Source organism: Dermacentor albipictus, chromosome 1 (assembly GCF_038994185.2).
Source record: "Dermacentor albipictus isolate Rhodes 1998 colony chromosome 1, USDA_Dalb.pri_finalv2, whole genome shotgun sequence".
In the NCBI taxonomy this organism is placed as follows: Eukaryota; Metazoa; Arthropoda; class Arachnida; order Ixodida; family Ixodidae; genus Dermacentor; species Dermacentor albipictus.
This window is the reverse complement of record NC_091821.1, coordinates 365,103,586-365,125,616: the sequence shown is the minus strand read 5'-3', so window position 1 is coordinate 365,125,616 and position 22,031 is coordinate 365,103,586. Positions and strand designations below refer to the sequence as shown.

The window sequence follows — 22,031 nt, the reverse complement described above, 5'->3', positions numbered from 1 at the left end:
TAATTATCGCAGCGGCATCCTCTGAAGAGAGGAAGCGCTACGAACGTGTGGGGCTAATAATATGCAACACAACATCTTTCAAAAAACCTAGGACGGCGTTGGTGTCAAAGAGTGGTTCTGGGCCAAGTAACATAACAGGATGAAGGGGGATGTGGTGCCGGTATGCTAAGAGAAAATGTTTTTTTCTTTCGGATTCGGCTTCCCGACACTCCAGTAGGACGTGGAGGACGGTCAGCCTCTCCCCGCATCTACCACAGGTTGGAGGCTCGTTTCCCGGGTGTAAGAAGTTATGTGTGCCAAAAGTGTGTCCTATTCTTAGACGGCAGAATAGGACATCTGTCCGGCGTGATTTTGTTACAGGAGGCCAGAAACCTAATTGTGGCTTTATTACATGCAGTTGCTTCTAAGAGAACAGGCCGCCGCAGTTCAAAGGAACGCGTAGCGAGCGCTCTACTTTTTCACTCGGATTTGCTCCACCGCGCGCGCGCCCTCAAGATCGCGGAACAACACAGCACCGGAGAAAGGTGATCCGTACAGCGAGCTGCACCGCCGCCGCGAAGGCCAGCCAACGGAGATCGTATGTCAGCCATCTCGCGTCGCTACGAAAACACGACAGTCGTTCGTCATGCCTTGGATATAACAGCAAATCCTCCACGGTAAGTGAATTCTAACTTAGGTGCACATTCTCCGTATATGTCATGCTATCGCCAGGAAGTCGTCGCTGCGCTTAGCCGACGCGATTGACAAAGGACTAGGCATACGCGCTGTGTCTCTCCATGTCAATCGAAAAAGCCAGTCGTCGCGATAACTGCATGTGATTTTATCACGTTGCCGTTGTCCGTAAGAGCTTTAAAGATCGCAAACGCTGCCAGAACTATGGTATGTTCAATAAGACTCCAGGCGAGAGGAAGCTTAAAATGGTTCGTTCACCAGCCCGTGATTCCGAGCCTATGCGGAGCGTGATTAGCGTGCGTTTTGTGTGTTTGAATTTATTCAGTTTAGCAGTCTACTGTGTACGGAACGCTGTTGAACTAAGGAATCACATAACAGAAGGCGTCATTTTGCTGGCAGCATGCTTTTTTTATAAATAAACCGCGCGCTTGACGGTGTCTCACGCAGGGGGAATCTGCGACCACTGAAGTTACGTGCAGCACCAGTGCTAGTTAGAAACTTTGCCGCAGGCATTCAGCTGCATGCTGCAAGAGGTCAGTTGGGCGCGTTATCTTGAACTTACTGAAAACGCATGAGGAATCCATGTTTTATGCTGAAAAGAGTATGAACCCCATATAAGCGATCTTGCGCGCGACAGCTACAAGCGATGCGATGGAGATGGCTGCCGCGTTCGCTCGTCGCCTACAAGTCGTACTCCGTGCGAGCGACGATACTGAGCGACGCCTCCCCGGTGTTGCCGGCATGAGGGCTGCAATCACGCGTGACGCGTGCTTTAGTAATTTACGTTGATGTATTTTACTAAAAAAGTAGCATAAAATATTTCCGGAGGTCCTGCCGTTGGTTCTTATCCTTGCACGTATAAAAATTGAATCATTTGCTCGTTCCGCGCTACAATCGGTAGTATTTGAGCGATGTACATCTAGTTCCGGCTTCGTGCTATTGGCTAGTCGCTCATAGCACTTTTGGGCGACGAGCGATGATTTCTAGATTTCCTTAACCGAGCCATCTGTTCAAGCGACGGCCCGTTTTGTCGCTCGTCGCCGTCGCGCACTAAATCGCTCTCACAGTGTTTATCCCTAAGACTGAACTGTTTTTCTCATGTATTGAAATGGTGTGATTATAGGTAGGTCTGGTTTTGTCTCCTGTTGCGGTTTTCGTGCATGGTGCGAAACTGAAAGGATGCTTATGTCTACGAACTCGGTGAATTGTCGAGCAGCTAGTTATGCATCGGCATCGAATATAACGGCCGCTGTGTGGAATTACAATTGCGAGGGCGCTTCTTTGCATACGCTTATTGTTTTGGACATGCCTGTGCATTTGCTAATATGAGTTGGCGTGTCAGAGTTATGTCATATGAATCAAGAAGTGGTTTAGGGGCCCTTTAAGCCACCCTGAGCAATTATTCCTTCAGATATATTTAAACATACTTTAGTGATGATGCATAATAAGGTGATCTAGTCTGGCTCCTCAGTGTTTTAAAATTTTTGGTTTCGAGAGACATGTTTCCCGTGCCTCTTGAGTATCTCTTCTAATGAGACTTAACTGTAATGTATGCACACAATTGTGTAACTCCTCCTGCAAGTATTATTCCTTAAGCCTAGCTGGTCACTGATGTGCAAAGCTTGTGGTTAAGTTTTGATGTCCGTACTTTTTAGAGCTATGTTTATTAATTCAGGCTGTTCTTATTGGTTCTTCGATGCAGGAGACAATGCCTACGAAATTATTGGCCCTGATGACGAGAGCCCTCAAGGGGCAAACGACATCTCTGTTGCAGAAGTGAGCCCGATACCACCTGAAGTTACCATGACAGGTGGCACGGCAGCAATAGATACAGAGAGGGCCATGTCTACTGCAGCTGCAACAGTGTACGAGGCAAGCAGCAGTGTGTCAGCATCAGCAGCAGTGTCAGAAGGAACCGCACCAGGCCTGGTAGAGCAACATGTGTGCTATCACTGTGACTTTTTTTGTAGTGCATACAGCTCATTTGCTCAACATACAAAAGCTTTTCACCACGACTGTGAGCCAGTGTTCTTGTGCAGCAAGTGCAAGACTAAGTTAGCTGTTATAACACAGTACAAGCATCACTTTAGAATATGCAAACATATTACAGTTGTTGCCTCCCCAGCCAGCCCACATAGCGACAACAACGTGGAACACATGGTGGGACACACCTCTTCTCCATTAGAAGATAGTAGAGACTGTCAGTGTTGTTGCTAGATTAACTTTTCTTTGTAGGCAACTAGAAGGACAACACAGGTGTCATAAGATTGTTGTTTATGTTGTTGTTGAAGAGGTAAAAAAGAAGTTTGATGCAGCTGAAGTGCCAACTGATATTGAGCAAATCAAAAACAACCACCTGAGAAAGCAACACTATCGAAATTTGGGTATCTATGTGCCACCAACTCTGGTAAAGATGGGATAGGACAGAAGTGTGATGAAAATCACACAATCACTGCTGTTCCATCACTGGTCACAGTGAGCACTGACTTGTAGGGCAAGAGAGTCAACTGAAACGAACATTATGGCGTAGTGTCATGCTCCCATGTGACGACTTTCCATGTTATTTTGCATGATACAGCTCAACCTCCAGAAACGACTGCAACTTGTCTGTAAAAAACTTTCACAAAAAATTATTCACAACACTATTAACACAGCAGTATCTTCTTTTTTTGTGGGTTCGAGGTTCCCGGGTGTCCATTAATGCAAAAATTGCGGAAAAAAAGAACATGTGTCGTACTTACACCTTTTTATCAAGTACGAAGGGGACAGAACTTTTCTAGTCATGCATCTTCATCATACTATCAAGTTTTTAAATGCCTTTTACAATTATTATTACCAGTTATACCTGAGTGCATTGTATGCATTTAGCAGGTGTAAAATCAGGTCAGTTGGATCAGATGCCTTATCTGCAAGAGAGCCCTATATTCAAGAAATTTGAATTAAAATAGGTACATTACAGATGCAGTCTTTCAGCACTTTATTGCGTGTGGTTTAAGCATTGCTCAATACTTTTGTGGATGGCAGTTTCAACCGGCACAGCACTGCGCTTTGTCACGGTCACGTGTCTTCAAAGCGGTGTTTACCATTTGTGTTGATCTGTTTGTGTATTCATAGAGCAAGTTTTTAATTTATTTTTTCCGCATTCTTGTGCTTGCACTAAGCTTGTATAAGGCGGTTACAAAATGGGCGTCACTATAACGAACTTTTCTGTTGAGCTTACACTTGCAAATAATAGTGTTCAGATGGCCTCACTTCCATGTAGGTGCACCGATAGCTTTGGGTATGTTCTCATGTTTGTATAAATCTTATATAAGCTAGTTACAAATTGTATGTCACTAAGCATTGTGATATTCTTGGAAGAACTGCTTGGTTGGTTGTACACTTGTGAATTAGTATTGAGGCGGTGGTATTTCCATGTAGGCGCACTGCTAGCTTTCTGTGTGCTCACGTGTTTGTATTAAGCTTTTACAAGGGAGTTACAGCATGTACGTCACTAAGCGCTGTGATATTTTTAAGGAACTGCTTTGTTGGTTTTACACCTGTGAGTAATATACTCGGGTGGCACTAGTCCTGTGTAGGTACACAGGGACCATTTGTATACATTATGCTCACGTAAAGCTGTTACAAAGTGTATGTCACTAATCACTGTGATATTTGTTGAAGAATTGCTGTGATGGTTTTACACATGTGAATAACAGTGGTCAGGACACAGTACTTGCGATGTATAGTTGAATTTATACAGTGCCAAGACATGGGCTGTATACGTACCAAAAGAAATGTATGTCATTATATTGTTGTGATTATTACTGTTTGGATGTTATTAAACTCTAATAACATTTTTTCTTGTATCTATTGAGGTATGTCAATTTGTCATGCAACCAAACTGAGGACCTGAACTTGTGCATACAAATAAACAGCTAATTTAAGAGTATACTGCTCATATTCTGCGACACCAGTTTAACAAATCTTGTACTACAATGCTGGAAAAATGACAGAGCTGACAGGGATGTACAGAAAGAGTTCTGCACTGGCTGAAGGACTGCCCCACACTGGAGTTGGTAATGTTGCGTTTATTGGAGTAGAACAGTAAGTGCACTTCTATTAAAAATGGGATAGTCAATGCAGAAACATAAGGCAGACAAGCAGATGTGGCACATTTTTTTCAGGGCCCTCCATGCCTACAACTGCATTTCTAGTCTTCCTGTGCTCTTCGTATAAGCCCCTGTTCAGCCAAGGTTTTTACTCCATGACAGTTGTTCTACTGGGTTCGTAGCAATATTAAAGAAAAAAATGAAATGGTTTTCAAGAACTTTCGAGGCCCCGACACAGTAACTTCAAGGACCTCGTGCAATTTTTTTAGTAGTTTGGACAGGCAATAACTTGTTCAACAGCATCGTTAACTTTAATGCAAACGAAAGAAAACAAAACAAATCGCATTTCACTGATTTCAAACATTTGAAAGACTGCTAATTTGCCTTTCACACTAAACGCACACAAGCAAGCATTTCAAAAAAGCGCTCAAAGTTTTTCTGCAATAGCACAATTAACTACTTGGGCCTGCAACATTTGCAGTTTTTGAATACTGTCTGGTTTGACAGTGTATGTGATGTCATCTGTTGCCTCAGCTTTTCACCACCAAATAAGCAAGTCGTTTGTAATTTCCTTTTATTGTGTCTGTAGCTCTCGATTTACTCATCACGGCTTTTCTTTGAATGCCTCAACTGTTGAGCTTCCTGCTTCTGCTCCTCCAGGTACATTTGTCGCCGGTTCCGTGTGCCTAAAACTCGTATCTGCAGCTCCTTTGTAATTTCAACTTTAACGATGTCGCTTTCTTTCTATTACTTCCACAGACAATTCTCTGTGACATGCGAAGAGTGTCACAGAAGGGAAAAAAAAACGCTTGGCAATGTCTGCTAAGTCTAGCCAAGTGTAAAAATTTAAGGACTTTCCAGTACTTCTAGAAATTCCAGGGTTTTCAATGCCTTGAAAATGGCATTTTAGAAATAAAGGGTTTTCAAGGATCGCTACAAACCCTGAATTCTAGCACCTAAATAATTTTACAAGCTTATTTTGGCGTGGAGTTTGGAAATTCATGCTTTTTAGCTAACGCTGCACTATCTCTGTACATTGAAGCCACGAGAGCGCAACCATTTTGGAGTAAAGCAAAATACTGAAAGCTTTTAATACCACTCTTTTTCTATGGAGCTTCGTATTGCCTAGTTAAGTTTACGAATGTGCCTGGTTTTGGTGGGCGTTTCTTCGCCATTTTCTGTGAGAAGTAGATGACTAACCCCCATATTCAGAAATGTATCTTAATACAAAGCTCATGCTTGACTTTATATAAACGACGCCTGGTGCGAACGTCCCCTAGACGCTCACTGCCTTTCTTTTGGTGCGTTCACGGCTTGCGTCATTTAGATCAAGTCAAGCATGGGCTTCAAGTTATGATGCATTTCTGAATATGAGGGTAAGCGTGCGCAATTCCGGGCAACGCATTGTGCCATTGACACTGAGAAGAAACGGGTTAACAAAGTTAACGCCCTATGCTCCTAAACTTTTGCCTACCTGTGGTGTGCGTGTATCGTGCAAGAAGGAACAGCGCAAACACCAGGACGAAAAAAAGCAACCACACCAGTGCTTCGTGGTGTGGTCCATGTTTTTGCGTCGTCCATGCGTTGTGCTGTTTCTTCTAAAATGCTCAACCAACTAGCCGACAAGTCCATCCTGTGCATATATATTGAACACACGTATGAATGTAGATGGTCTTCGAAGCTTTTAGAACGAGCACTGCCACCGGATACGAGCAGTGCACGCGTAACAAGTGGACACATTAGTCATTTAAACATGCGTGCCAATGCATGTGACGCGGCTATCGGCATAAGCAGTCTCCAAATGCTGAAATACATGCTCTTCAAAACGCTAGCGATCCGCTGCTAATGCAGGACAATAGCTCACAGCGGACTGAACCGAACTTTAAACTAATGCACTTGAAAAGAACGCCTACACGGCAGCGTGAGGCACGTCGAAATGCCTGGTACTGGCGTCGCAGTTAACCACATACGAATGGAACTGGCGGAAAAAATAAACAGACATGCTCACCAGTATACGCGTGACTTAAATTCACATACGTGGATGGTTGGCACGATACTTTGTATCCGCGTATTTTCGGAGAACATATAATGCATGGACTGAAAAAGCACTCGATCGTGAGCTGAACGGCACATTTGTTATTTTCCTGGGGTGACGACAAGCCGTGAATAGTTCTCACGTCGTCGTCTACGTTGTATTCCTTCGTTAGTCGTAGCAAGGAATGGAAATGATGCAAACGCAAACGTATTCCAGTACACAACAGCACAGCACACTGCTGAGAAACTCCACCCACCGCAGCCGATTCCTCAAATACATTTGTTATATATATAACCTCTAAAACAACACGGCTGAGCGTGGTGGCTCTGTGGTGTAATGGTTAGGATGTGTGCTTTGAATTGTATAGATGCGAGTGTACGCGGGTTCGAATCCACGTGATGTATAGAGCAATGTGGTTCTCCATAACTATGTGATTCCCTCGACTATTGTGTTCTAATTAGACTATGTGTCTCCTGATTGTGAAATGTGCGGAGATAATTGCGGATTAAATGTTAATTAACTTTTTTTCGTCCGCAGTGGCGTTCGCGACGCATACGCATAGGCCGATTCCGAGCAGTCACGCCTCATGGTAGGCAGCAAATAGCCAGGAAAAATGACTTTAAAATCCTGCATAACTTTGCTCACGCCTATTCTGTAGGCCGCTTGGAATTGGGCTACTGACTCTGAGGAGCCGCCTAGGGAACGGTATATCAGCGACCCTAATTTGATCTGATTTCCTGCCTGCATGCATGGCCAGGACTTCGCTAAGAGGGTATTGGGAAGAGTACTAGCACTCTGTTTGGGGAAGTAGAAGTACTCGGTCTGGTGGAGTGCCATTACCCCTGCGGTGAGAGTATTAGCACTCTGCGGAAGAGTACTAGCACTCCCTGTGGGAAGAGTATTATCACTCTGCGGAAGAGTACTAGCAATCCCTGGCGGTGGAGTAACAAAACTCTGTCAACAGGAGTTGACCTACTCTCTCTCAAAGAGGGTCGATCTACTCTCGAAAAGAGAGTGAAATATGGGACAAGCCGCTACTCCCTCAAAGAGAGTGCCCGGCACTCCCTTTGTTTTTAGAGTGTGGGATATAGGTGCTTGCTTACCGTGTTCTTCATTCGTAAACAGACAGCATCTTTAACATCATCCACAGTCTTCATCTGTAACCATTATTCAAGATCTACGATAGAAGCAGAGAGCGAATGAACTAGGAAGATATGAACACGGCGTTTTTAAACTTCTTAGAAAGTGCACTCCATATTTCCACTTTCATGGCTTATGCTTTACATAGAGTTGTCTATGCGTGATACCAAGGTGCCCCTAGCTTTTTTTTTCACAATTCAGCAAACCACGACACAGAGAAAGAATCAATTCGTTCTTTTAATGATGTACGCAAGTCTCGCACTTTTTTCAGTTTTTTCTTTTCATTAGTCTGTCTTTCAGACACTTAAAGCCACTTTTTCTATGTGCCATAATTTCATTTTTTACGTTATTTTCCCCTCTTTATATGCGGAGCTCGTTCTGAAACCGCTAGGCCTGGCACTTCTACAACCTTCCGCCCATTCCTGCTGAACGTTTTCACAATGGCTAAAGTTTCAGTCATTGCCATTATTTTTATTTAGCGGGCCCCATTCTTTTTTCAACGCGACCTCGGATGCACCGAGGCATCACCAACTGCGGCCTTGGAAAAACACCTGGCATTATTAGACGGGTGCGTCTCGCCCGACGCCTGCTCCCTTCTTGACAAAAATACGGTCGTGTTAAAGAAAAGAGGAGACTGTGAAGGAAAACAAACACTATTGTAAAAAAGCACCAAGCTTAATGTGTGTGTTTCTTTTTCTCATTCTTGCCGCTGGCGCACGCGTGGTGCTTCGTACGGTTGTTTGTTGCAACTATATGCATGACCAGCTTTGCAGCGAGTTCTTGCTTACGTTCTTTCTTTGTGTTTTCGTTAGTAGGCTCCTGTCTGTTCTTCACTTCCATCCGAAAGGCTTGATAACACAGTAGCGATCGCAACGTACGCCTGTGCGCGACAAGGTCAATCCTCTTTGCAGTATGCAATCTCACGCGATCACGCAATGCTACCGCACCACGATCTTGCTGTCAGCTCCTGGTTCTTTCTTTCTCCTTTCTCCTTTCTTTTTTTCTCCTTTACGTTGCCTGTTCCATCCATTACTGGGCGCAAACTTATTCCAAGAGAAACTGCATACATAATACGCCCCTACACTGGCTCATTGCAGGTATGCTATATTATTAGGTTCATTGTGCTTAGATAGAAATGTTATGCCAGAGCCAAACCCGCAGCTTGTCCGCTTCCAGGAACAAGGAAGAAAACTTGCTTACTGCCGAAAAAAAAAAGAGAAGTTGGCTCGCCATCCCGGTCCTGCGAAAGTGGATGTCCGGTGAAGCTGTTGGAAAACCACCCCTACAAATATTCAGGGGGGTATGCAATGCTTTATTGGTGGTTCGTATGCTAGTTTTGAGCTTGTTCTTTATTGAACACATGCTGTTCTGTGTGTTGTATGGGTGACTGCAACGAATGTATGCACTGTTTGCTTGAATTTGCTGAGCGCTTGTAGCCTCTACCTTACGAGACTATGAGCCATTTCATTTTTTGCGTATTTACACAGATATGAGCTATTGCATTTTTGCTTGCTTACGGGAATATGAACCATTGCTGTTAAAGACAGACGCTTGTTTTGAGCTTGTTCTTTATTGAAACGTCCGCTGTTCTTTACGTTGCATGAGTGATTCCAATGAATGTATGCACTGTTCGCCTCCATTTGCTGAGTGCATGTAGCATCTGTATTAGGAAGGGGATGAGCCATTGCATTCGTGCTTGCTTAGGGGGGTATGAGCCATTGCTGCTCATGATAATTTTTATACATGGACGGACACAAAGAATGGATGGAGGGAAACAACCTTATAGAGAATCCGGCAAAGTTTAACGACCCTGGCTCAGGCCTCCCATGAGCAGACTTCGAGGCCTTGCCTCGTCGCCGCCTCTCGAGGCCGCTGGACTGTATACTCTTGTGCCCACTTTTGTGGTTTGAGTTGCGCAGAGCGGTAGTCGACTTCCACGCATGACCCTCCGGAGCTACTGCCACTTTAGCTGCTATAACAGGACAATCCCACAACATGCGCGAGAGCGTCTCTCTAGTTGCCTGACATACATTGCAAAGAGCACTTGAGTGATTGCGCTCAAAATCGAACCACCATCACACCGGACTCGGGAAGGTGTGTGTCTGCAGTTGCCGTCAGAAGACTGCTTGCCGACGTTCCAGCTTGCAGTGAGGTCGGGCAACATCCCCCTGCCTGACTGGTAATGCTTGGGCATGCCGTTGTACCTCCCTAAAAGTTCTGACGTGTTTCGAACCAGGAGGTCGGAACTAGAAGAGGGGGACGCCGACTCTGCGCGGCGAGTCATTTCTCGCGCTGAATGGTCTGCTACCTCGTTCATGTTTTGGGGGCCCTCGTCGGTGGAGGTGACGACGTGCGCTGAGAACCACATGATTGCGGTGCTGTCGAAGTGCTGCCAACCAGCTTTCCTTAGCATCTGGAGAGTTTCGGAGGAAATGCGCGTTCGCGCATAGTTACGAGCTGTGAATTGTGAGTCGCTAAGGAATGCTTCGCAGACGCGGTCGGTAAGCGTAAGCGCAATCGCAACCTCTTCCGCTATTTCTGGGTATTCCGTGTGCTGACACTATACCTGTGCGTAAGCCGAGAGTTAACGTCTATGACTACCGCCGTGAACCGGTGCTCTTTTCTATATTCTGCAGCGAATACGAAGCGCGCAGTCCTCTTCCCACCAAAAGAGCCCAGCAGTGCCTTGGCACGGGCCTGGCGTCGGCCGCGTTATGTTCGGAGTGCATATTTCAAGGGATAGGGGCTGCGATCAGCGTGTCGCTGATATCGGTTGGAACGGTGTGTTTCCAACCATGTTAGATGCGGCAATTAAAGCCGAGTTTCTGCAGGATGTACCGATCCGTCGCTGTCAGGAAAATGTGTTCGAATTGCCGAGGCTCTTTGCGCATCCACCATTTCTTTAAGCGTGTTGTATACCCACAGCTGCAGCCGACGAACAGTGCTCGTGGACTCCGGTAGGCCAAAGGCAATCTAGTAAGTCTTGCGTATAAGGGTATTGAGTTTAACCCTTTCGGTGATATTCCACTTGTGGAAGGCAGCCAAATAAGTAATGGGACTGATTGCGAAACAGTATATGAGTCACATGACGCTGTCCTCCCTCATGCCCGTGTGCTTGTTTGTAATGCGTTTGATCAGGCGAGTAGCCGCTGTAACCTTGCCTTCGATCGTGCGGATAGCTTCTGCGTTTGACCCGTTGACTGCTATATGCATCCCGAAGATGCGTATCTTCGGGACTCGGGAAATACAGGAGCCGGCTTGCGTATACAGGAGTGTTTCCTCACATTGGCGCGATTCCCCGGTAGGCTTGGGCCAGCTACGCGGTTGTAGAGGAGCAGCTCCGATTTGAGTGACGATAGTCGGAGACTCGTGTCTTTGAGGTAGGCATCTACTGCAGAGACCGCTGCTTGTAAGGTGTTTTTTATCTTACCGTCACTACCCTTGTCGACCCACAGACAGGGTGATGTCGTCTGCATATAAGGCTTGATGGAGGCTGTCAATCACGTCGAGGTACGCCGGGAGACCCAGCATCACGAGGTTGAAAGGGAGTGTCGATATGATTGACCCTTGAGATGTGCAGGCGCTTGCTAGTGCATGTTCGTCGAATATGCTATCGACCGCGAGAGTGACTGTGCGGCGCGACAAGAAGTCTCTGATGTAGTCGTAGCTTCACTCGCCCATGCTGAGCTTGTTAATTCGGTTCAGAATTGCTGCATCTGCTACATTGTGGAATTCTTTTTCCATATCTAGGCCGAGAATGGCCCGGTTGGCGCTAGTTGGGTCGTTTATAATCTGGTTGTAAAGCTGGAGCACGACGTCTTGAGCGGACAGGTGTGATCGGAAGCGAACCATAGTGGGTGGGTAGGCTCCAGTGTCTTCGAGGTTTTTATAAAGCACACCAACGTAACAGCCTACCCCTGATTGTCTGATTCCTTCTTTCCTATTTTAAAACGACTTGAAACCTATAGCCACCTATCGCTATTATGGCTGCCTTTCAACCGGTCAAAATATTTGCTTTCACGTGTCGAAAGCAGCATTACGATGGAAGAAGAATGAAGATTCATTTTTATGTTGAGAATTTCGACGCTGGCAAAGGAAACAAGTTTGTCATATGTAATCGAGGGTTGTGACTGCTTGTGATGTAGATTTACAACGTCGAAACTTATCAGTTACCGTGGTAGTATGTTCTGTGGATAGAAGAATGAGCTGGAATTGTTATCAAATGTTACTAATAAGACTTCAAATCTTTAGTTTAGGAGTTGGAATAGTACCTAAAGCACCGCTTTGCATCTTTATGTGCCAATTGCTTCAATTACATTGCCGTGCGGTCAATCTAAATACCATACTGTTAAGGTTTCTTTCTCTTCCCCACGCTACTCGAATCGCGACTCGCATTCCTTTTGTGTAGAAGCATAGAAGTGCGTGTTGAAAATTTATCTCATGGGGTAAAAAAATTTTCAAAACTGGGTTTCGTATCAGTAATATAAATATGCCTTTTTATATCAAGTCAATATCATGAGGAGAGAGAGTGATAAAAAAAAGGGACAGACAGTTTATATCTCCAGAAGACATATCGTGTCGGCTACCCTGTACTGGGAGATGGAAAAGGGGAAATGACAGATGAGAGAAGAGAAAGAAAGTACAGAAGGTGCGGATCAACAACAGAAGACTGTGTGAGACTGTCACACCATCTATTCAGGCGTTACATTGTCACGTACTGTGCCCTACATGTTTTTTTACAGTGTCGTACACGTCAGTGTCAGATACGACCCATACAACGTCGCACAGTTCATAGTGACGCACACTCACAATTTCTTGCACAGTCCGGTCTCCTTTAAGTAACGCCGCGATGACTTTATTGCCACTCGCGCTAATGTTCAACAAAATACCGGCATTACTGTTTCTGCTTATGTATACAGTGTTGAGCTTATACCTCGCTGATTCGCTCGCATATCGCCTCCACTTTCAGACCCAACCTACTATATACAGATACATAAACATGGCAACATTAGCAAGGCCAACAAAAAAAAGAAGATCAAGGAAATGCGACCAGCTATTATCGTGACCTTGCTTATAGGCCGGCATACATTAATTGAAGGCAGCGATAATGTTGGGGTAGCAATCTTTTACCGCAACATAAACACGTTGGCAAATGACCAGCTTAGCTAAGTCAGGAGTTGCCCCGAAATAGTCCAAGACATTCTTCAGCTAGTTTGCCCCACTTTCGTGTCAAATTAGAATGTTGTAGCACAGTCCACCAGTCATAACACGGTGCCCTCATTTACCATATCACAATATATCCAAAGTATGCCAACAACAGGAAGTCCAGCCCTAGACGAGATCGCCACCTGCCTAACCTCGAAAAACGCATTCCTATCGGCGTTGTCCTTCACTCGTTAACAAGGACGCTGACTCATGAATACATACACGCCGCAGGTATGGGGTGAACCTGAGGCTTGAGTTGTACGTACGTGATGTGTATTGTTTTTCTTTTTTTCTTCTGTACGTGTCTCTTGTGGTGTGGTCCATCCCATTCGTTATTTCCCGAATTTATTTAGCTATATAACTTTTGCTTGTTCGCTTCTCGGCCAAACATCATATGCGCGAAGGACTAAAAAGCAGCTATTCTTGTTACTGATACATGGAGGTAAGTCGTGAGGAAGTTAATCTTTAATATACAACAGAGAGCCGGCATACATCGTCAACGGAATTCTAGGTCTCAGCCATAGGAACAAATATCCTCTACGGAACTGAAGTCCTCAACAGAATTTACCTCGTACGACTGCTTTGTTTTTTCAGCGTAGGTGTTCCTGCAGCTCTTTCATCAGCAGCAATAAGCTTGTGTGGTGTCCTTATTCGGTTTTATTTCTTTATTATGTAGGAGAACCTATACATTGGTTGGTAAAAGACGGGCGACGAATTCAGCATTGGTAACTGGCCAACAACTTCACTTTACGGATGAAATACATCCACCATCTGCAATGCACGTCTTCTCTCTTTACCTCCTTCTCCTCCTCCTTTGCAATGTGCATCTGACACTTTCCCAATACTCTGTAATGACAAGATTTGTTTGCGCAGTTAAAAGGCATCACTTAGACGTCTGAAAACTGCTCGCATATTCCGTGCCCCCTTGTTCCATCCACCACATGCTTTATATATGCATGTCTTGCCGTGAGCACACAAAAAAGGATGTAGAGTTTATTAGAGCAAATTAAACCTGTTCCAACTTTTCACGCCCTTTTCTTGGCCACTGCCTCACTGCTTTGCCGAGAGACGTGCTCAGCTGAATGCGTAGCCACGAATAACAAACGCGCACAGACAAGTCTATATAATGCTGAAATGCGAAAGCGCGCTTTCCGCTAGTACATTGCTAATAAAAATGAAAAAAAAGTCTTCGGAAATTGTAATCTTATATTTTGTGCGTACCGCTGGACAAATCGATCACCGAGTCACTGGCATGTATAGTGAGCGTGGTCGGGTGCAAGTCCTTTTACGAGAACGAGACACACTGATTGAGCGAATGCACTTTTGGTAATACAGCGCTTACACAGATTTTTTAATGGAAAAGCATCTGGAAGTATATATATATGTATATATATATATATATATATATATATATATATATATATATATATATATATATATATATATATATACATACATACATATATATATATATATATATATATATATATATATATATATATATATATACGTGAAGTTGGCTGCTTCCAAGATTTCTACTGGCGCGTAGGATGTACTGTTCCACATGCTGAACCGGGCCTTCCTTCGGTATTGTCGCAAACAAGTGACTCATATACTGAATTGAATTATTGGGTTTTATGGGCCAAAACCACGATCTGATTATGAGTGACGCCGTAGTAGCGGGCTCCAGAAATTTGAACCACCTCGGGTTCTTTAATGTGCACCTAAATCTAAGCACACAGGTGCTTGCGCATTTCGCCCCAATCGAAATGCGGCCGCCGTGGCCGGGATACAATGTGTCATTCTTAATAATAACGTCCAATGTTTGTTTTTTCATTGTTTCATTTCGATTGCATAGTTTTTCTTCAGTTCTTGAGTTCTGTATTGTTTCACCTGCACTGATTTCCGTGTACTGTACCAGTTGTAACTGCCCCTAAAGGGACCTCCGCCAAGCTATGCCCAGCTCTAGATTTCGGTGCCATATACATTTTGTTATTCTGTGAAAATGCAAACAAGTAAATATATAAACATAAATAAAACACAAAGATATGCTTTTTTGTGCCATCGATGGTCTATTCACATGCATATGGGTATATATTAATGTGCATGTATATATGGGAATAACGATTGCCATTGCAAAAGGGCACGCGTAAGTGAGTTCCTTCGATACAGATGGCTCTTCAACTTTAACCACCTCTACTGGTGAGGTAGTCATTCCGTCGACGTCAGTCTGCAGGAAGTTCATGATCAGTCACGTCACAAAATCGACTGGGTACGAACTTTCCGCCCTCCGTAGCGCAGTACGAATAGGCACTTTATTCACAAATGGCTACCCATTTCTAATCGGAATGGCGGACAGTGCCAATTGCTGAACATGTGGTGTCAAAAAATGACCAAACATCTCCTGTATCACTACCCCGTATATTAAAATGAGAGGAGTGCACTTCGGACTGCAGGCCTTTAAAAGGAAGCTTTAGCTCGGGCCCAACTCCGACGCGGCCTATTGAAATACAGGTAAAACGCGAGAACGCTTTTCTTAGATAACCCCTGGACTAATGTTAATGAAATTTTTTGCATTTCAGAGTGAAAGTAAAATTCAAGTGACTGTTGGGAGTGTAATTTCGATTTAGGGCCTGAATTTCGTTGAAAGAATTTTGAATTATTCTAAACTTCGGAAAAAATAGGAGCACGAAGTTTCCAAATTAATAGCTCTCTGTCAAGACCAGATATCATGGTTCCGTAAACAGGCCTCTATTAGATCAGTCAAAGCGGATAAATTCGATGTGTCAAATTATATATTACGTGAATTTGTTACCTTGTGAATAAGGGTTCTGCAAAAGGTGTATTAAGACATTACTAATTTTTTTTAGATTCATGTGTAACACATAAATTTTGTCGGCTTTACATATACCATGAGGTGCCATTGACAGAACTGTGATATCATTTTTCGTAGCTGAGTTACAAGTGTTGTAATATTGAGTTTCGTTTTCCAAAAAATATTCAATTTTTGTCAATTTTTTTTAAGAAATGGACGGCTTAAATTGAGAATTTGAAACCAGCAGTCACTAGATTGTAAGTTTTTCTTTTAAATTCAACAAATCTCGTCAAGTTTGGTGCAGTCGTTGCCGAGAAAAACGAATTCTCCTTTTACATGTATTTAGATAGGAGCACCCAAGCTAAAGCTTCTTAACAGAGAAGATCTAGGCCTATGGCGTCGAGCCTCTGCTATATGCAAGGACATAAAGGTGCTCCGGCGTTTATTGAAATTCGGCAGCCTGTACGACCGCCTGTGACGGACTGAGCGATGAACGCTTGTGTGTGCAAAAGGGCAAAATGTGAACGTCTCTCTTCCTTCTTCTCGTTCAATCACGTTTCGCCATTGCCCAGTTCAGGGCAGCCTACCGGGCTCTGCCCGGTTAACCTCCCTACCTTTACCTTATGACTTCTCTCTATCATACAGCCCCCACCCATCCATGCTAATGTCTACTTCCTGTTACGAACTTGTACCGCTGCACCCCGATTACGGCTTTGTGGTCCCGTAGCGCTCGTCACCCGTTTCGTGACAGAGCGTTGGTAGCGAAGACTCCGAGCCAGGCGTCGATGAGAATAACGAAAGGGATTTTATACATTATATACAGGTCATTGTACAGGACAAGATCGGATCGGCACTGGGGCCGAGAGCTCACACAAACGCGACTGTTCCCGCACGACGGCGTCCGGCGAAAACGCGTGACACATCTCACCCCAGTCGGGAGCGACACTCTCTCCCGATGGGTCGGCGGATCCTGTTTTTCAGGCAGCGCGTTGCTGCTTTTATAATCCCCGAGAACCATTGTCACTCAAACGGCCCAATACAAAGTCAGCACACGACGGTCGTCCGAGGGGTCCAACCAGCGACCGCGCTGGCCACCCGGTTCAAAGTTCGCGCGCGTGGTGACCTCCATGCAAGAGGAGGTGCGGCGCCGGGCTGTCTGGTACTCGCGGACACGTCCAAACCTGCTGCTCGCCGAGGCTTCTCCCGCAGGATCCCGCTGCCTGACGGCTCAGCATCTTGACTTGTGAAGGGAGAATTAGGGCGCTCGCAGGATAGATTCTGCATCTTGCAGATTCGGAATCCGGGCTTGTGGCGATGGCACAACAGCATCCCCGCCCTCAGATAAGGCGCCGGGAAGACGAGCTGCCTCCACGTGGCTCGGATGCCAGGCGCGCACGTTCGTCAGGCTCGTCCAAGTTCACGTCCAGTGTCGGGACGCCAGGTAACTTCACGTGCCCAGGTCCGACTCGCCAGGACAGGAGCTCTGCTCACCGCGTCGTCGCCAAGGCACCTTGACCAGCTCCGCTCGGGTCGTTCCTAAGACCTTGCTTCTCGCCACTGGTCCCGCTTGGTCGTTCTGCAGCTTGCAATACCGACCGGCAAAAGGCAACACCCAACACGAACAAGTGCCCTCTGTCTCCCGTCAAACACCAGACAAAGCCATAATTCAAATCAACCTAACTAAATCGCTATCCCCTTTTTTTTGCTCCCGCTGCAACAAGAGGCAGGTGTACGATCTAGCACACAAGGCTCAAACAATCAGTTTTCAAATCAACAACACAACAAAATAGAAACAATTATTAATCAGCAATAATAATTACAAATAGAATGGTCCCCTTGAAATCACTTGGACCGAAAACATACTTCTGAGGAAGCAAATGAGGTCATTCATTTTTCCCGGCGATATTTTCGCGGAATCCGAAGCTGCTTATATTTGCGACCCTGCTTATCCGTGTAGCGGCGGTACGATAAGCCAGATTCTTTGCCAAATGAAACCCCCTTTTTTTTTCACTCCCCGTTTGACGCTCTTCCTCAGATCGGCTAGTGAACAATCTTCCTGTTGCTCGCGAATCCGAGTTTCCCTTTCAACTGCAGCCTGCTCGTGCCAGCTGGCGGAAACCGGAGCGAGTGTGGAGCCCGCGTCGCCTAATTGCGGCGTCGTGTCTATATCGCGGCTAGCACTGCACGCGCCACTCCCACTCACTTCCAGGACCCGCTCGTCTAGGCCAGCGTCCGAGCTCTGCCTCTCCCGTGACTGCTCGCCACTCAAGTTACCTTGATCAGTCCGTGTGCCGCACCGCCTTTCGCTCACCGACGCTAAGTCAAGTTCCCTCGACAGCGGGCGCGCTTTGGATCGCGTGGGGGCCATGTACGCCACGTCGGCAAAGAATGATTTGCCCTGATCCCTCAGCAGCTGCTCCGAGCTATTTGAGAAGAGGTAGGAAAATTGCTCCGGGAGGGCGGCTGACACAGCGGCTTCGGTGTTAAGTTTCCCAAATTCTCCTTCAATGATAACCGTTGCGATCGGTAAACAGACACTCTCCTTCTCGGCCACTTGCCGTATCCTAACGCACTCTCCCGTAAAATCCCTCGAGGAGACGAAAGACGGGTGAACAACGTCCATAGTTGCTGCAGAGTCCCGCAGTGCTCGGCACTTCTTGCCGTTTACCTTAATTTCCTGCACATAGGGCTCCAATAGACGTATGTTCTTGTGAGTTTCCTGTATCGTTGCAAAAGCAATTCTCTCTGGGCAGCTTGCAGCGATGTGCCCTTGCTTTTTGCAATTGTAGCAGGTTAACGGTTTACGTTTTTCAAAAGAACGCGTCATTTCGTTTCGCTGTTTCGGACCATCGTCATCATTCTGAGATGCATTCTGTCCATCCCTTACAGTTTCTTTGGGAAGGGACTCGTCTTCCCGAAACTCGCGACGCGTGATTTCCTTCCGTTCGTCGGGCTTCCCGTAAAACCCATCTCTTCTATCTGCTTTTTCTATGCGCGCTGCCTTGCTGTGCAAGCCGCGGCGGGTGTAATACTCTTCCGCTAACTCTGCTGCCTTGTTTAGCTTAACCTCCTTTAGCCTATCTTGCAGCCAGAGCCGGACATCCTCATCAATGCAACGGTAGAACTGCTCCAACGCGATGCATTCGACAATTTTGTCGCGGTCGTCGTAAACCTCTTCGCCCTTCAGCCATTCCACCAGGTCGGCTTTTAGACGAAACGCGAAGTCAACATTCGACTCCTTACCCTTTTTTGCATACCGGAACCTCTGCCGGAAAGCTTCGGGCGACAATTTGTACTTCCGCAGTAGCGCTTCCTTCACATCACTGTAGCTCTCAAACGCCTCTTTCGATAAGCAAGTTATTACGTCTGATGCCTCCCCAGGAAGCAACGCTAACAGATTCTGTGCCCAGAGGGATCGCTCAATGCTATTCCGTTCGCACACGTGCTCAAATTTCACGAGGTATTTGGCCATATCCTCTCCGACGACAAAGGGTGGAAGTTGATCGCGTATTCTTGGACCGTTAGAAGTGAGACTAGGCGCTGGCGAGTTATTTCGGGTCTCCAACTCTTTCATTTTAAGCTCGTGCTCACGAATCTCTCTCCTTTCCTCCACGCAACGTTCCTTCTCCCTCTTTTCCTCCTCGCGACGTTCCTTTTCTCTCCTTTCCTCCTTTTCCTCTTCGCGACGTTCCTGTTCTCTCCTTTCCCGCTCGCAACGTTCCTTCTCCTCCCTTTCCCGACGTTCATTGATATCCGCCCAGGCCTCTGCGGCTTCCTCCGCCGTTACGTCCCCAGTCCTCATGACCTCAAGGATCGCATTCTTTCTTTTAGTTGAGCCCAACTCAATGCCCAACTCCTCACAAATTTCGAGAAGTTCCTTCACCTTGTACTTCTCCATCGTTCACACTGTCCTCCTGCTGTTTACCCTTTTTGAATACACCTGCCGTACGCTACTATAACACTACTAGTAAGACATATGCAAGTATTTCACACACTGCCCTGTTTACCCCCTCAGCATCCCCTGGTTTTCAAAACACTCTTACTAGGCTTGAAACACACTAGGTTATCACAATGCAACACCAAATCCTTCCCTAAGCTACTATAACCTGTGTCAGAGAAAGTCTGGTGTTTGAGGTAAACTTCAGGCACTCACCGCGCCGAGGTAGCTGATGCCGGTCAATCCCGTAGCTGCCATCCAGTGTTACGAACTTGTACCGCTGCACCCTGATTACGGCTTTGTGGTCCCGTAGCGCTCGTCACCCGTTTCGTGACAGAGCGTTGGTAGCGAAGACTCCGAGCCAGGCGTCGATGAGAATAACGAAAGGGATTTTATACATTATATACAGGTCATTGTACAGGACAAGATCGGATCGGCACTGGGGCCGAGAGCTCACACAAACGCGACTGTTCCCGCACGACGGCGTCCGGCGAAAACGCGTGACACATCTCACCCCAGTCGGGAGCGACACTCTCTCCCGGTGGGTCGGCGGATCCTGTTTTTCAGGCAGCGCGTTGCTGCTTTTATAATCCCCGAGAACCATTGTCACTCAAACGGCCCAATACAAAGTCAGCACACGACGGTCGTCCGAGGGGTCCAACCAGCGACCGCGCTGGCCACCCGGTTCAAAGTTCGCGCGCGTGGTGACCTCCATGCAAGAGGAGGTGCGGCGCCGGGCTGTCTGGTACTCGCGGACACGTCCAAACCTGCTGCTCGCCGAGGCTTCTCCCGCAGGATCCCGCTGCCTGACGGCTCAGCATCTTGACTTGTGAAGGGAGAATTAGGGCGCTCGCAGGATAGATTCTGCATCTTGCAGATTCAGAATCCGGGCTTGTGGTGATGGCACAACATTCCCCACAGATCAATGCACTGTATAGACTTTAGACGCCGCATTTCAAGTCACCCTTTTCATTTTGCATTGTTCTCGCCGCTTGTCCTTGGCTTGGTCGCCCCCACGTCGCCGCTTACACTGGCCTCGGTCACTCGACGCGACATTCGATCAGAAAAGAGTAATGGCAAATGAATCCGACTACTATTAAATATGGCCGGCCCCAGCAAATTGCATGCATCGTCACTTCTGTTAACGCTGCCTCTTTATTTACGTCACATCGAGCCTTCTAGTTACGTTTATTACCGTGCTATAGTAGTTGCAATGTCGTATCTATATGCCATGTGAAGGCAACTGTTCTAAAATGCAAATGTCTTTAAAGATGTCTCGCAAAGTTCAGTCAGACGTATGACACTGTGTGACACGAAGAGACTTACGCTCCCACACTAGCTATAGCTTCTCGCAGAGTATGATTTATTCTTCACAGAGACGCTTTGAAGGATAACACCAACGAAAGCGAAAGTTTCGCATCTCCGTTTACGTCGTATGTAACCAACAACACCAACACATAGAACGGAATATGGCCTGATGACGTTAGTTTACAGGTCACACGCGTTGATTTTGAGCCACGACAGCAGCGGCAGCCGATTATGCTTTACGACTTTAGGAAGAGGGAACACTTGACACTATAATCGGGCGAGTGCAATAAATACGGATCGGGGGCAAGGTGGCCGGGCGCAGTGAAGCAGCGCGCTGTAGTTAGCTGGGAGGAGGGCGTTATCTTTCCCCGGCAAGCCGACGCGTTGGGTCGGATACGATCGCGACCTTGGCATCCGAGACAAACAATTTGCGCGCCCATCGAATCGTGCGATCGTCGCTGCACTTTCCGCCGAGCACTGCGGGGCGCTGCTGCGATGAGAAATGGAGCGTGCTCGAGACACGCTGCGCTCTCGGCCGACACTCATCGCGTGGCGCTCCATGTTTGCAAGCTCGCATTGCTTCGTCAAGAACAGAGAAACGAGCACTGCCGCGTTAACTGCTCCGTTAACTGGCTCACTGTCCATTGGAAGTTGTTAACGGTGATGTCCCACTTATGCGGTAAGCAATACGCAAACAAGCGAATGTTTGTAGTAGTGGAAATGCTATCAGAACAAATCCCTCCTGCGGTCTACATTTGTGCGTGCGTACGTGCGTACTTGAGTGTTCGGTTCATTAAAGCGAATCTGGATCGATGAGTCAGTGGTAAG

General features: G+C 46.3%; 1 long non-coding RNA gene across 1 annotated transcript; it reads left to right on the top strand.

Annotated features, from left to right (window-relative positions):
* Positions 1 to 434: 434 nt before the first annotated feature.
* Positions 435 to 4,520, top strand: LOC135906982 (uncharacterized). The gene is made up of 2 exons (XR_010565860.2): positions 435 to 656; positions 2,375 to 4,520. It is a non-coding gene; the product is annotated as an uncharacterized lncRNA (long non-coding RNA).
* Positions 4,521 to 22,031: the final 17,511 nt, after the last annotated feature.